This window comes from Phacochoerus africanus, chromosome 8 (assembly GCF_016906955.1).
Source record: "Phacochoerus africanus isolate WHEZ1 chromosome 8, ROS_Pafr_v1, whole genome shotgun sequence".
NCBI lineage: Eukaryota > Metazoa > Chordata > Mammalia > Artiodactyla > Suidae > Phacochoerus > Phacochoerus africanus.
The window spans coordinates 137,678,225-137,693,409 of record NC_062551.1 but is presented as its reverse complement, the minus strand read 5'-3'; positions in this window follow the sequence as shown (position 1 = coordinate 137,693,409).

Genomic DNA, 15,185 nt, shown 5'->3' with positions numbered 1-15,185 from the left:
TAGGGATACATAATGGTTTAATATCTAAAAATCAATCAAGGTAATATATCATCTTAATAGAATAAGGGACAAAAACTGTATGATCACCTCAGCATATGAAGAAAAAAAACATCTGACAAATCTCACACTTTTTTGAGCATAAGAATGCTAAACAAACTAGGAATAAATGGGAACTTCCTTGATGTGATAAAGGGCATCTTTTAAAAACCTACAGAACATTGTACTTAATAGTGAAAAACAATATTTTCCATCTAAGATCAGGAACAAGACAAGGATGTCTACTGTTTCCACCACAGTGCATGTGGGACATAGGTTCTCGGCAGAGAAACCAGGCAAGAAAAAGAAATAAAAGCATGCATACTGAAAAAGAAATGTTTAAAATATCTCTATTTGCATATTTTTAATGTTAAAAAATCTTTATAAATTTGAATAAAGGATTTCAGTAAGGTATAAGATATATATATATATCTTTATTTCTAAACACTAGCAATGAAGAACCTACAAATGAAATTAAGAACATAATTCCAATTACAATAGCATCAAAAAGAATTAAGAATAGATTTAACAAAAGAAGTATAAGATTTGTATACTAAAAACTACAAAATCTTGTTGATATGTAAAGTCATTCATGTTCATAGATCTGAAGATTTAATGTTGCTATAAGGGCAACACTAATTAAATTTATCTACAAATTCAGAGCAAATGCTATCAAAATCCCAGCTGCTTTTCTGCAGAAATTAATAAACTGATCCCCAAATTCACAAAGAAATGCAAGGGACCCAAAATAGCCAAAACAATCTTGAATAAGAACCAAGCTATAGAATTTATACTTCTTAATTTCAAAACTTACTACAAATCTACAGAAATCAAGTCTCTTTGGAAAACAGTTCCTCAAAATGTTCAACTTAAGAGCTACCATATGACCCAGCAATTCCACCCAGAGGTATACACCTAAGAGAAATAGAAACTTATGTCCACATAAAAACTTATACATAAGTGTTTATAGTAATAATATTCATAATAACCAAAAATAGAAACAACCCAAATGGTCATCAATCGATAAATGGAGAGACAAAATTTGGAAAATCTATATAATGGAATATTATTCATCAATAAAAACAAGAGTATACGTTCTGTTAACATGCCACAACATTCATGCTACAACATGAAACATGCATGCTATGTTATCATGGATGATCTTTGAAAACATTATGATAGAAGCCAGTCACAAAAGACTATACATTGTATAATTTATTTATATGAAATATCCAGAATAAGTAAATCCAGGAGTAGATCAGTGGTCAACAGGGGCTAGAGGAGGAGTATGAGAAACTAGAGACTGCTACTTTCTTTTTGGAATTATGAAAATATTCTAAATTAGATGGTGGTAACTGCACAACTCTGTGAATATACTAAAAACTACTGGGTGAATTTTATAGGATGTGAACTACATCTTAATAAAGTTATAATAATACAACAAAGAAATGCAGTTGCCATAATGATTTCTTTAAAAAGTAAACAGGTACCCCACAGCTGTTAGGATGGCCATTATCAAAAAGACAATAAATAACAAGTGTTGGTGAGGATGTGGAGAAAAAGGAACATTTGTGCACTCTTGCTGGGAATGTAAATTGGTGCAGCCACTACAGAAAACACAGAGGTGCCTCAAAAAAATTAAAAATAGAATTACCACATGATCTAGTAATCCCACTTCTGGTTATTCATCAAAAAAAAAATGAAAACACTAACCCAAAAAGTTATAAGCAATTCAATGTTCATTGCAGCATTATTTGTAATAGTAATTAATATGCAAATAACCTAAGTGTTCATCTATAGATGAATGGATAAAGAAAATGTGCCCCCCCACACACAATGGAATATTATTGAGCATTAAAAAAAGAATGAAATCTGGCCATTAGTGACAACAAATGGACTCTAAGGGCATTATACTAAGTGAAAATAAGTCAGACAGAAAAAGACAAGCACCATATGATCTTACCTATGCAAAATGTAAACAAAACAAAACAAAAACAGATTCATAGATACAGAGAATAAACTGGTGGTTGCCAGAGGCAGGGGATGGGGTTGGGAATGGTTAAAAGGTACAAACATCCCATTTTAAATAAAATAAGTCATGGGGATACAATGTATAGCATGGTGACTATAATTAATAATGCTGTATTGCATAATTTAAAGTAGCTAGGAGAAATCTTGAAAGTTCACATCACAAGAAATAAATATTTCTTGTGATGTAACTATGTGTGGGGTCAGCTGTTAACTAGACTCACTATGGTGATCATTTCACAATATATGCAAATACAGAATCATTATGTTGTATACTAATATAATGTTTTATGTCAATTATACCTCACTTTTTTTTAAAGTGAAAAGGGTGTAGTTTACTTTTGAAAGTGTAAATAGATGCCAAGTTTTGCTTTCATTCTTTTCTTTTCTTTCTTTCTTTTTTTTTGTCTTTTTGCCTCTTTTAGGGCCACACCCACGGCATATGGAGGTTCCCCGGCCGGGGGTCTAATCAAAGCTTTAGCCACTGGCCTACACCAGGAGCCACAGCAACGCAGGATCCAAGCTGTGTCTGCAACCTACACCACAGCTCATGGCACTGCTGGATTCTTAACCCACTGAGCAAGGCCAGGGATGGAACCCACGTTCTCATGGATGCTAGTTGGGTTAGTTAACCTCTGGGCCACAACGGGAACTTCCTGTTTTCATTCTTAGTCATCTATGTAAGTTAGGCCCTAATTTGGTAAAAACAAGCAGAAGGAGGAAAAAAAGAGGGTTTTTGCATTTGAGTGAAGTGCCAAAAGTATCTCCAGCCAAAATCTCAATTATTGGTAGCACCTGACAGATTCATAAAACAATTCTGGACCCATCTAAAACCCCATGTCATGAGAACAATTTATCCCCTTTACCTTTTCCTAAGTTAAGATCTAAATGCTAGCAAAGAAAACCAGATGGCTCCATACCAGAAAAGGTAAAGAGACTGTCTTAAAAAACAGATTAAAAGTAGCTCTAAAAACAGATTCAAGTTATCCAGAAAGGTTAATTACAAAAATCACCTTAGTATCCATTTTCCAGTTTGTACTTATTGGACTCTTTTCTCAGCTCTGTTAGTGGAAAGAGGCAGGAAAGCTGGTGGGCTTAAACCCTAGCTCCACCATATATCATCTGCATGATTAGGGGAAGTCTTTCAACCTATCTGAACCTCAATTTCTTCATTCCTAAAATAAGGATAAACAGGGTGGTTTGAAAATTAATAGACATCATGTACATGAACAAACTCTGCAAATCGTAAAATTCCACGTAAAATAATTCCAAGAGTCAGGAATAACAGTAGGGAGGATATAAATTTGAATTATTAATAATTGATTTACTTAGAGTATCTAAATGGATGTATTCATCTTTCTGGACATCCAAAATTAACTGTATCATGCGATCCTAAATATATTATACCCCTTTCACTGTTTCATGTCTCTATTTACAGCGAGATGTTCTAAGAAACAGAATCCCATGGTTAAAGAAACTTGGGCTACATAACTAAAGGAGTTCTGGAGCTCTGATCATAATTTGCAGTCTGACCTTGGACAAATCACTTAATCCCTTTGTTTGAGTGCCATTATCTATAAAACTATAGTAATTTGTCTGCCCTACCTGCCTCATAGAGTAAGGCTGAAAGCCAAACAAGATTATATGTGAGAGTAAGATCTTTCAAGGAGACAAACTGCTAGGTAAATGCAAAGAACTAGTAATGTAGGGTTCTTTAAAAAAAAAATTTCAAATATCAAGCATCACTCTATATAAATTCTACCTATACATTCTTTCCAAGGCAATACAAAATAAGATATCTTCTACATGGTAGCCTTTCATTTGTTTACTGTTCCAATATTTATTAAGTATTGTACATAGATATATACCTTTATAGAAAATGGAAACAATGAACTTTGAGTGCCCGAGTTGGAATGAGTACCTGAGTACAATGAGTACCTGAGTTGGAATCCTAGATGCGCCATTATGTGACTTTAAGCAAATTACAGATTGTCTCTCACTGTTGGTTATCTCTACTGCAAAATGGAATTAATACTACCCATTTTGCAAGACTGTTTTGCATCTTAAAGGATATCTTTTATATGAAATTACCTGGTAGAACACTGATCTATAGAACTGTTTACTAAATGTAGCTCCTATTACTATTATTTAGGGTATAATTTCCCATATCTTCCAAATCAAGAATTCTTAATCTAGATTTCATTAATCCCTTGCAACTGCATACAAAATTTTCCATATACATGCAATGTGCATTCTTCTGGGAGAAAGTTCATAACTTTCATCAAATTCTAAAAACAGTAAAAATAGTAACCCTTCAAAATGTGATATCCAGCCTAGAACATAATACTACAAAAGTTTACCTAACCATGAACAAAGTTGAAGCCATTATATCTCTTGACTCTGCTCCTGCCCACACTCATGTAGGACATCACTAACCCATCATTAAACTAGGGAGTTCTCATTGTAGCTCAGTGGGTTAAGGACCCAGGATTGTCTCTGTGAGGATGTGGGTTCAACCCCTGGCCTCACTCAGTGGGTTAATGATCTGGTGTTGCTGCAACCTGTGGCAGAGGGCCCAGCTGCAATTCCAATACAACCCCTGGCCCGGGAATGTCCATATGCCACAGGTGCAGCCATAAAAAGGGAAAAAAAAAAAAAAAGACACTATTTTCCTCTGAGTCTTGAAGTCGATTCAAAATTTTCAAAAGACAGCTCTAAGCAGATGCTAGTATTTTACCAGTGAAATCTCTAAAGATGAAATTAATTTGACATCTGGATTTGGAATCTTTCTAAATTTTTTCCCTTTTCCTTCGTTTAGCTCATTTTGAACTTATAGTCACCTAAACCCCTTCTATGTTTTTAAAGAATCACCATGCCATATAGACTCCCATTATTCCTCCACCATCCCATTACTTGGAACTCATTTTTTGAACACTTATTAAAATTTCAAAAGTTGGCTTGAGTCTTTTGAAATCTTGTTATGTTGTGAGCCACACAGGAAGTCCTGAAATCTTGTTAAATTATAATACAATTAACCATGCACTTAGCCATTCATACCACAAATACTCATTTGAATACCCACTGTGTACCATTACTTCCTGTGTGACTATTAGCCAGCTCTTCCATAAATTTGAGCCATACATAAATTTGATTTACATGCCTTTGAATCATTGATAAAAATGATACAAAATGAAAATTTTATTGTAATTGGTATGTATATAAGAAGAAAGATACCTAATATAGGTTACTTCCTAAATACAGAATCAAGAGAAGTAAATATGTAATGGTGGGTGTTCTAGTTACCAATTTATTGCCTCTCAGCTCTAGATCTACCCTTCACTGCCTGCTCTACAATCTGCAAGTATTTCTCCTTTGCCAGTTGACACAGTATTAAACTTTGTCAGCAGAAGTTACTGGGGGAGGAAAAGGTTCCTATATCTAGTCAAAATGAGAGGTAGGAAGCAAATACTAGTCCGTAGCAACTGAGAAATCAAGTCAAATTTACGTTGCCAATTCCCTCTGCTTTAGAAACAGTGAATGTTCACTGATTTAGCTATTAAAAATAATAATAATACCTTTAACCTGTAGCTTTTTCATCTTTCTCTGCCTCTGTATGTTTGTCTCTTTAGATGCTGAAGTTACCAGAATCTTGGTGCTATTTTAGGTCTCATTTTGGAGAAAGAAATGGGGGCCTAGCTGTGGTTGAGGATCAGAGTTATTAGTTTACAAGTAGAGCAACTGTGTGTACAATCTTCCTTAGAGGTAATGTTTGGACTCTTGCCATTCCTATTCAATTTCACAATTAATCTTAGTTCAGGAAATGGAGTTCCCGTCATGGCACAGCATAAAAAAATCCGACTACGAACCATGATGTTGCAGGTTCGATCCCTGGCCTCGCTCAGTGGGTTAAGGATCTAGTGTTGCTGTGAGCTGTGGTGTAGGCTGCAGATGTGGCTCAGATCCTGCGTTGCTGTGGCTGTGGCATAGGCCGGCAGCTGTAGCTCCTATGTGACCCCTAGCCTGTGAACCTCCATATGCCATGGGTGTGACCCTAAAAAGCAATAAATAAATAAATAAGGAAGTGGAAATAAATTTGTTAATAACAAACTTTTGAAAATGCCTAATCCCTGATCCTTGGTAATGTTTCCCTTCAGCTCTTGGCACTCTGGGCTCTTGGTTCCATCCTTTTCTTCATTTCCTTATTTCTTTTTTTTTTTTTTTATGTTCACTAAAATATCTCTTTTCTCCAATTTAATTTCCTTATTTCTTTAAAAACTTTGTGGTCTTCCTATGTATCAAGTTGTAAACCATATTACTAGACAAACCACACACTTACATGTCTTTTTGAAACAGTCCTCTCTCTAGTGTGAGCTAAGAGTCAGGCTTTTGTAGGAGAGACTCAAGATTCTTAGAGCTCTTTTGTCTATGAACCTCGTGAAGGTCTATAAGACATCACGTTTTATCTCTCTAAGGTCTCAATAAGGGTCCTGTAGCTACACCCTTGATCTGATTTTTACCCTGATGTCACACTTATTGGTCTGAATTTGATCTTTGTCCTGAGGCCATTTCTTACTTCCAGAGTTTTTAGCCAGGAGAGACTAGGTGAGAGACAGTTTTATCTACAAACTCAGCAACTTCTGGCTCTTTCATATTTCCTCTAAATTGTGCTTGAAAATGACTAAAATAGTCAGGAATGAGAAATGGATACCTGCTATCACATGCCATTCTAACATTCATACTATAAATTATAGCTTGTGCAATATGCTAAGGAAAAGAGACTGGAGATGAAAGAATCAGTATGGAATAAAGAAAAAAATGCCATTACTGGAGTTCTCTTATGGCTCAGCAGGTTAAGGATGCAATGTTATCACTTCTGTAGCTCAGATCGTTGCTGTGGTGTGGGTTTGATCCCTGGCCTAGGAACTTCCACATGCTGCTGGCATGGCCAAAAAGAAAAAAAAAAAGTCATTATTGCAGATAATATGATTGTACAACTAAAGAACACAAGAGAAATTATAAGAACTAGTAAGAGTATGCAGGGGAATTGCTGAACATAGGACAAACATAGAAAAATCAATAGCAGCAGGACATTAAGATATGTAGATATAAAAGATGTGTGAGCCTTTAATGGAAAATCAAAATATTGTTTATGTACATGAAAAAGTCCTTAGAAAGGACTAGATGCTTTCTTGCTAAGATCAGGAATAAAGGCAAGGATGCCTCCTCTCACCACTTTTATTTTACATTGTACTGCATATCCTAGCTAATGAAATAATAAAAGGAAATAAATGGTGTACAGATTGGGAAGGAAGAGATAAAACTGTCTTTGTTCACAGACGACATGACTGTCTATATAGAAAATTGCTCTTAAAAAGCAACAAGAAAAAAATTCCTGGAGGGAGTTCACTGATGGCTCAGGTTAAGGATCTGGCATTGTTACTGCTGTAGCTCACGTTGCTGCCAGGAACAGCATGACCAAAAAAAAAAAAAACCTTTCTGGACTGAGTTCCTATTGTGGCGCAGTGGAAATGAATCCGACCAGAAACCATGAGGTTAAAAATTTAATCCGTGGCCTTGCCCAGTGGGTTGGGGATCTGGTGTTGCCATGAGATGTGGTGTAGGTCACAGACGTGGTTCAGATCCTGCGTTGTTGTGGCTGTGGCTGTGGCGTAGGCAGGCAGCTGTACTTCTGATTTGAACCCAAGCCTGGGAACCTCCATATGCCGTGGGTGCGGCCCTAAAAAGCAAAAACAAACAAACAAACAAAAAATTTCTGGAACTAAAATGCAATTATAGCAAGGTTGCAGGATATAAGGTTAATATGAAAAGGTTTTAAAAAATCGATTGTTTTCAGGAGACACAATTAAGATGGCGGAACAGAAGGACACTAAGAGAATGAAGACAAGCCATAGACTGGGAGAAAATCTCTGGAAAACACATATCTGATAAGGAACTGGTATTCAAAATATACAAAGAATGCTTAAAGCTCAACAGTAAGAACACAAACAACCCAATTAAAATACGGGCAAAAGATATGAAGAGTTATCTCATCAAAGAAGATACACAGATGGTAAATAAATATATGAGAAATTATTCAGATCATATATCATTAAGAATTTGAAAATCAACCAGTAAGATACCATTACACATATGTTAGAATGGCTAAAATACAAAACTGACAACTCCAAGTACTGACAAGTATGTGGAGCAACAAGAATTCTCATCCATTGCTAGGGGGAATGCAAAGCCACTACGGAAGACAGTGTGACAGTTTCTTGTCACACTGTCTAAAGACATAATACATACAAACTAAACATAATTAACTAAACATAATACATACAAACTAAACAAACTAAACATACTTACAAACTAAACATAATTGTAACCATGCTCCTTGGTGTGGGCGTGGGTGTGTGTGCGCATGTACAAATGAGCTGTATGTACAAACTTATGTCTTAAGTTTTCCTGAAAACCTACACATGTATTTTTACAGCAGCTTTATTTACTGTCAAAACTTGGAAGCAACTAAGACATTCTTCAACAGTGATGGGATAAACAAATTCTGATATATCCATATAACAGAATAGAATTCATTTATAAAAAGAAAGGAGCTTTCAAGCCATGAAAACACGTGGAGGGAAGTGAAAAGATACTGTTAAGTGAAATAAGCCAATCTCAAAAGACTACATATTGCATGATTTCACATATATGACATTCTTTAAAAGGCAAGCTATGGAGAAAGTAAAAAGCTGCCAAGGTTTGTTTGAGTGAGAAAGTAAAAAGTGGCTGCCAAGGTTTGTTTGAGTGAGGGATGAACAGGGGCAACACAGGGAATCATTAATACAGTGAATATACAACACAGAGTGAATCCTAATGTAATCATACTTATTATTAAGTATTGGCACATATATATGACAAATTTATTACAATATTGCAAGATGTTAACAATAGGAGAAACTAAGGGGTGGGAGGTAAAGGGTATTTGAGGGGTATTTGTACTTTCTGCTCAATTTTCCTGTAAACCTAAAAGGTGCTCTAAAAAATAAAGTCTATTGACTTTAAGAAGGGGGAAAGAATATATCAGGTCCTTAGATGGGAGGTCTTGGAGTTAGAGTAATTCTCCCAAATTTGATCTCTACACTAAGGGTTACCACAGACAAAATTCCATTTTTTTCATGAAACTTGGCAAGTTTATACTAAAATTCCTATGTCAGTATAGAGAGCCAAAAATAATCAAGATGATTTTGAAGAGAAAGAATCAAAGGAAGGCTTCACCACTTAGTTTCAAAACTTACAATAAGGCAACAATAATTCTGAGAGTGTGCTATCTAAAGGTGAGTGGACTAGAGAAACAAAACTAATTAAAAGGTTCATGTGCATACATATGGGTATTTTATTTACAACAAAGAAATCAGTGGGAAAAGATAGACAAACATTTATCCACATGAAAAAAAAAAGATAATTTTTTTTGGTGTGCATGTAACTCACCAAACAAAAGATAAATTTCGGATGGACTGATAATCTAAATGTGAAAAATACACCTGTTACAAAAAAAACTATAGAATACTTTCTTTCATGACATAAAGATACTGTTATCAGTCAAGAGTTTTAATCAGAGAAGCATTAGGAGATACACGCACACACACACATACACACAAATTTGCTATAGGGATCTGACCTTATGTGACTATGGACTTGGTTAACCAGTTTCTATAAGGCTACTGTCTTCTCATGTGATACTGGAGCTTTAAGATCATGGGGCAGAAAGTTAGGAAGGCAAATAAACATGAAGTGGGGAACAACAAGAACAACCTGGAACTCATAAGCAGGATCTGGAGCCAAAGGGAACAGGCTAAATTTTGTGTCAGTTCTTGCTGCTTCCTATCTTAATGGTATAGGTGTCCTATAGAAACTGGGGCTCTCCTTCAAGGAGCTTTTGAAATACACAAATCTGGCCCAGGTGTTTCAACAGGTAAAGGAGGATCCAGGAAAAAATAAAGCAGGTTCGGCCTGAGTGCTGTTTCATGCCAACGAGGTGGTCTATCAGATATGTGATAAAAGAATATGAGCAACAAAATGCCTGTTGCTTCACTTCACACTCTGAATCTCTCACAGGAATCTCTCTTGTGGCCTACCCTAACTGGAAACACAGAAGGATAGTCTGGAAAATGGAGCTCAGCCTAGTGAAACTGACATGTTATAATGCCACCACAGTTAGGAAAGGATTTCTTATGATCACCCAAAAAGGGCACATATATCATAGAAGAAAAGATAAATCAACCTTAAAATTATAAGCCTCTACATGTCAAAAGGCACAATAAACAAAGTTAAAAGACAAGCTTCATAGTGTTAAAAGAAACCTGAGGAGTTCCCGTCATGGCTCAGCGGAAATGAATCCAACTAGGAACCATGGGCTTGTGGGTTCGATTCCTGGCCTTGCTCAGTGGTTAAGGATCTGGTATTGCCATAAGCTATGGTGTAGGTCACAGCGCAGCTTGGATCCTGAGTTGCTGTGGATGTGGCATAGGCTGGCAGCTACAGCTCCAATTCAACCCCTAGCCTGGGAACCTCCATACGCCGTGGGTGCAGCCCTTCAAAAAAAGCAAAAAAAAAAAAAAGCAAAAGAAAGAAAAGAAATATGAAATCCTTGTAATCACAAAAGTATTCACACCCAGAATATTTTAAAGTTCCTTTAAATCATTAAGAAAAAGTCAAGCAATCCAACAGATGGATAGTTCAGAGAAGGAAAATCTATAATGGACAATGAAATCATGATCAACCTCACTAATAAATCAGAAAACAAAAATTAAATTAAATAATACCCTCTATCATCTCAAAATGTAGTAAATCTGAAAACAAGAATTAGTGATGGATTGCTGTTAAAATATGTGCTGGTACAACCTCTTTGAAAAGGTAATTTTAGCATATGTGAAGTTGCATATACTATAGAACACAGCAATTTCATTCTGTTTCTAAAAAAGAAACTCACACAGGAAACAATGGAAAATAAACATACTGGTCTCTGCCCCCAGGTCTTGACACAGACTTCCTAAAACCCTTGTAATTTCCTAAGCAAAAAGGACACTAGTGGAACATCTCTTGTTCTAATATTTGTCTTTGACCTCTTCCCTGGCACCAGGTCCTAAAACGCTTGTAAATTTCTAAGTGATAAGAGCACTAGGAGCATCTTTTGTTCAATGAGGTGACCCTGGATGGGCTCCTGGATGACTCCTGGATGGTGCTGGTCACCAGAAAGACCAGGTCATCTTGTCTAGAATATTCAGCTCCACTTTCCCATCCTCCAGTAAGAAGAGGGACTGGAAATAGGATTTATGACTGATCATACCTATAAGAGGAAGCCTCCATAAAATCCAATATTAGGGAGTTCAGGAAGCTTCCAAACTGGCAAACACATACACACCAGGAGGTATCATATATATGATAAGGTTTCCTTTATCATATCCTTTAAGAAATTGGTAAACAAGTTTCCCTGAGTCCTGTGAGCCACCCTAGTAAATTAGTCAAATCTGAAGACGGAGTTATTGAATCCTCTAATCTATCAGCCAGTCAGGTCAGAGCAAAGGTGATAAACTGGGCTTGTGCAATGGGGCTGGGGTTGATAGCATAACAATTAGGTTATATTATAGGACAACCAGCTGGTGCTACAGAGAATTGCTTGTGGTGGGGAGAAACTGCCAAATATTTGGTGATCAGAAGTGTCAAGTAAAGTGTTCTGTGTAAAAGTAAAAGAGACACAAGGAAGAACATATAGGAGGGGAGAACTGGGTTTTTCTCCATATAGGAAGGAAAAATCTGAGGTTTTTCCTTACACATTTATATACAAGAAGACATAAAAAGAGATGTTTATTGGCATACTTTTGACAACAAAAAAGCGACATCAACCTAATAGTCCCTCAGCTAGGGATAGAAAATAAAATTGTGTTTATTCCTAAGATGGAAAACTATTGTTAAATTAATTAATAAGCAAAGAAGCCATAAGAGAGTGAGGTGGCTTCAATGCCTTAGCAGCTTACTTAAGCAAACCAAAACATAAGCCTGAAACCTCAAGGTTAAGAAATCAAAACCTAAGAACAACCAATCACTGCCAATAAGGCTTTCCCAAATGAGGCACCAGGTAAGCTATAGCCAATTCAACAACTGCTCTGCTTTGCTTCAACCTCTTCTCTACAAAGGTTTTTCCCTTAGCTCCTGTTGGTGGAATCTCCTAATCACTTCTGGTTTGGTGCTGCCCAATTCAAATCAATTTTTGCTCAAATAAACTTTTAAAATTTTTAATATGCCTCAGTTTATCTTTTAACACTATATAGCAATAAAAATAAATTAACCACATCTAGTGTATCACTATAAATTAATTTCAAATAATGTCAATGAAGTTTCCAAAAGATGCACAGAGCAAGATAATGTAAAATTCTGTGCAAATATCGGTAACACACACACACTCACCCATGCATAATATATGTATGTATGCATATATATTGTGGACATACACAATATATATGAAGGAAAAATATGCATAGAAATTATATATCTCCCCTCAAAATACTACTGTAGTTTCCTTTGCTGCAAGAAAGAAAAAGAAGTGCTAGGAGAGTGGAACTTTAGCCATTTTAGTAAATATTCTTAAGAGGATCTGCTAAAATTTCTAAATTTGTATATTTTGATGGGTACATGGATGTCTTATATTACTTTCTGAACTTCAATATGCTTAGAATATTTCATAATTCAAAACATTAAAAAAAAATAAAGGCACACAAGAAAGTTCACTCTTATTGTCGCATATATGGGGACTCCACCTAACAGCTGAAGACCTTAAATACAACTGTGGAATTGCTTTAATCACTTAAATTAAATCAACATGGAAAAACTTGTCAAGCAGACTATGGAGAAAAGTTAAAATCTAAACAAGCCTGGAAAAAAATCAAATAATTTCTACTGACATGTAATGGACATTATTTTCAACCTTTGTATGTAATAATGCCTCTTAAAGGATACACAAGAAACTGGTAACCAGCAGTTGCTTTGTTAAGAAAAACAGTGAAACAAACCAATAAGCAGGTGTGGGAGACAAATTTTCACTGTGTTCTATTTTGCAATGCTTGAATTTCCTACCATTTGAACCCTTCCAAAGTATGCAATTTCATATATGTTGAAAAAGTGGGGGGAGAATTAAATATTTTCCTCCAGAGCATCTTTCTTCTCTTTACATGCAAATGCTCTGGGAGGAGTAACACAATAAGCCCATGATATTTAGTTTGCAGATGGCATTCTTACATACAGAGTATCAAATACCTGCCACAGATACCATTATTTACTACTCCATTGCCCTTGACAGACATTACTAATCTATGTGACACTCTCCTGTTGAACCTAAAAACTCCTCAACAGAAAGCTCCTGTTAACTGATCAAAGACTCTCCGAATACTTGCTATACTTGATTGATACTTACTCTGCTCTATAATATGAATACATTTACAGAACAAATGGGAGAAAAACTGTAAAAGAAATTTTGATCTTCAGTAGAAAACTATGTACTGTCTAAAAGACACCGCTTTAGGTTATCTGACTTTAGTCTTTTATTGTCTTTGAGCCTTTTACAACTCTGTTAAAATGTAGGTAACTGATAAAGATGCAAATTCTGTCCTGTCAGATAGAGATTTAATTGACTTCCCTTCCCAACTCTGGAAAAAACAGTGTTGCCTTCATTTGCCTATTTGTTTCAAAATTCCTGACCTACAAACTCATCTGTTTTACAGATTCTCTTTTGACCGATTATACCATCTGCCTGCATCCCTTACTGAATGTATTAAATAAAATCTTTAACACATGCTCATTTGTATATCTATACGAGTCACCTTTCTTAAAAAAATTATGTTTTAGAACATTAAAGGGTAAAAAAATGAAAGGGGGGTATGTCAAAAAAGCAGGAGAGACATCTCCTTTAGGGCAAACTTCATTTACTATAATATTTTACTTTACTGGAAGATTTCCTGCCTTGCTATTCAAAGGAATATTCTAGCAGCATAAAAAAGCTCAGATATCTGGATTCAGGGCCTTTTTTCTCAAAATATATCAACATGGATGAAGGGGAGATAGCCGAGCAGCAATATGGAGAATAATCAAAATTGAAATTCAACATCTTTTCTCGTATCACAGGGGCATTGGCCAGTTTACCCAAATACTAGTTATATAAAATTCATAGGCACAACCTTGAAGCATGTTTTCTTTTAAGGTTTCTAAAATCTTAGAACCATTTGTTTTCTTTTAAGTTTTTTGAAACACTGGCTTATTTCTAGCAGGTTCCTTCCAGATCAACTTTGGCAGTGAAGCTTTAAGTCTATTTAAAAGACTCTGGGTGCAGACTGAGAATACCAACTTTCCAACTGGGAAAATTCATATATGCCATCAAATATGCCCCCCGGCCTACTCTCCAACCAAGCCACCCCTACACCCCCAGTTCGTGAACCTTGTTTCTGTGCCAAGGGAATAAGAAAGCCATGTGGTATTTCTTTGGCTTTATACCAGTATGGCAGAATGACAAAGAACCCTGGTTTCTATAAGCAATATTAAGATACAATTTTACTTACAATGACCTAGATGCTTAGGAGAGCAAAAGATATCTCAAATAACTTTTAAAGAAATATGTAAACATTGCTAGTCCCTAGTTTTCACAAAGGGCGTATCTAATTAAAGCTTTTTGAGACTGTTCCACACCCCTACCCCAAACCTGCTTCCTAGAGTTACTTTTAATTGCAGAGCTTTCATAGCAAACAGAAAAGAGAAAGGAAGAGAAAATTTGTAAATACACAGCCACAAAGGTCTGAACTCATCCTCAGTGTCTCCTGGGCACACTCTTGAGCGGCTGGGCCAATTAAGGTGATTGTGGGAGGTCATAATCAGCTTGCTGGGGAGCTCACGTGAATATTTGAATATCAATGCATGTAATATATGCGGAATGAATTTTCAGGAGCCAGATTACATTGTTTACATAGCATTGGAAATCGCCTCACTGCCTAGCTTGTGTGTGTACAATTCTGAATATAGAAAGGAAAGAAACAGTTAAGACCGTGTTTAATGGTGTCCTAAAAGCAAACGTTCAATGC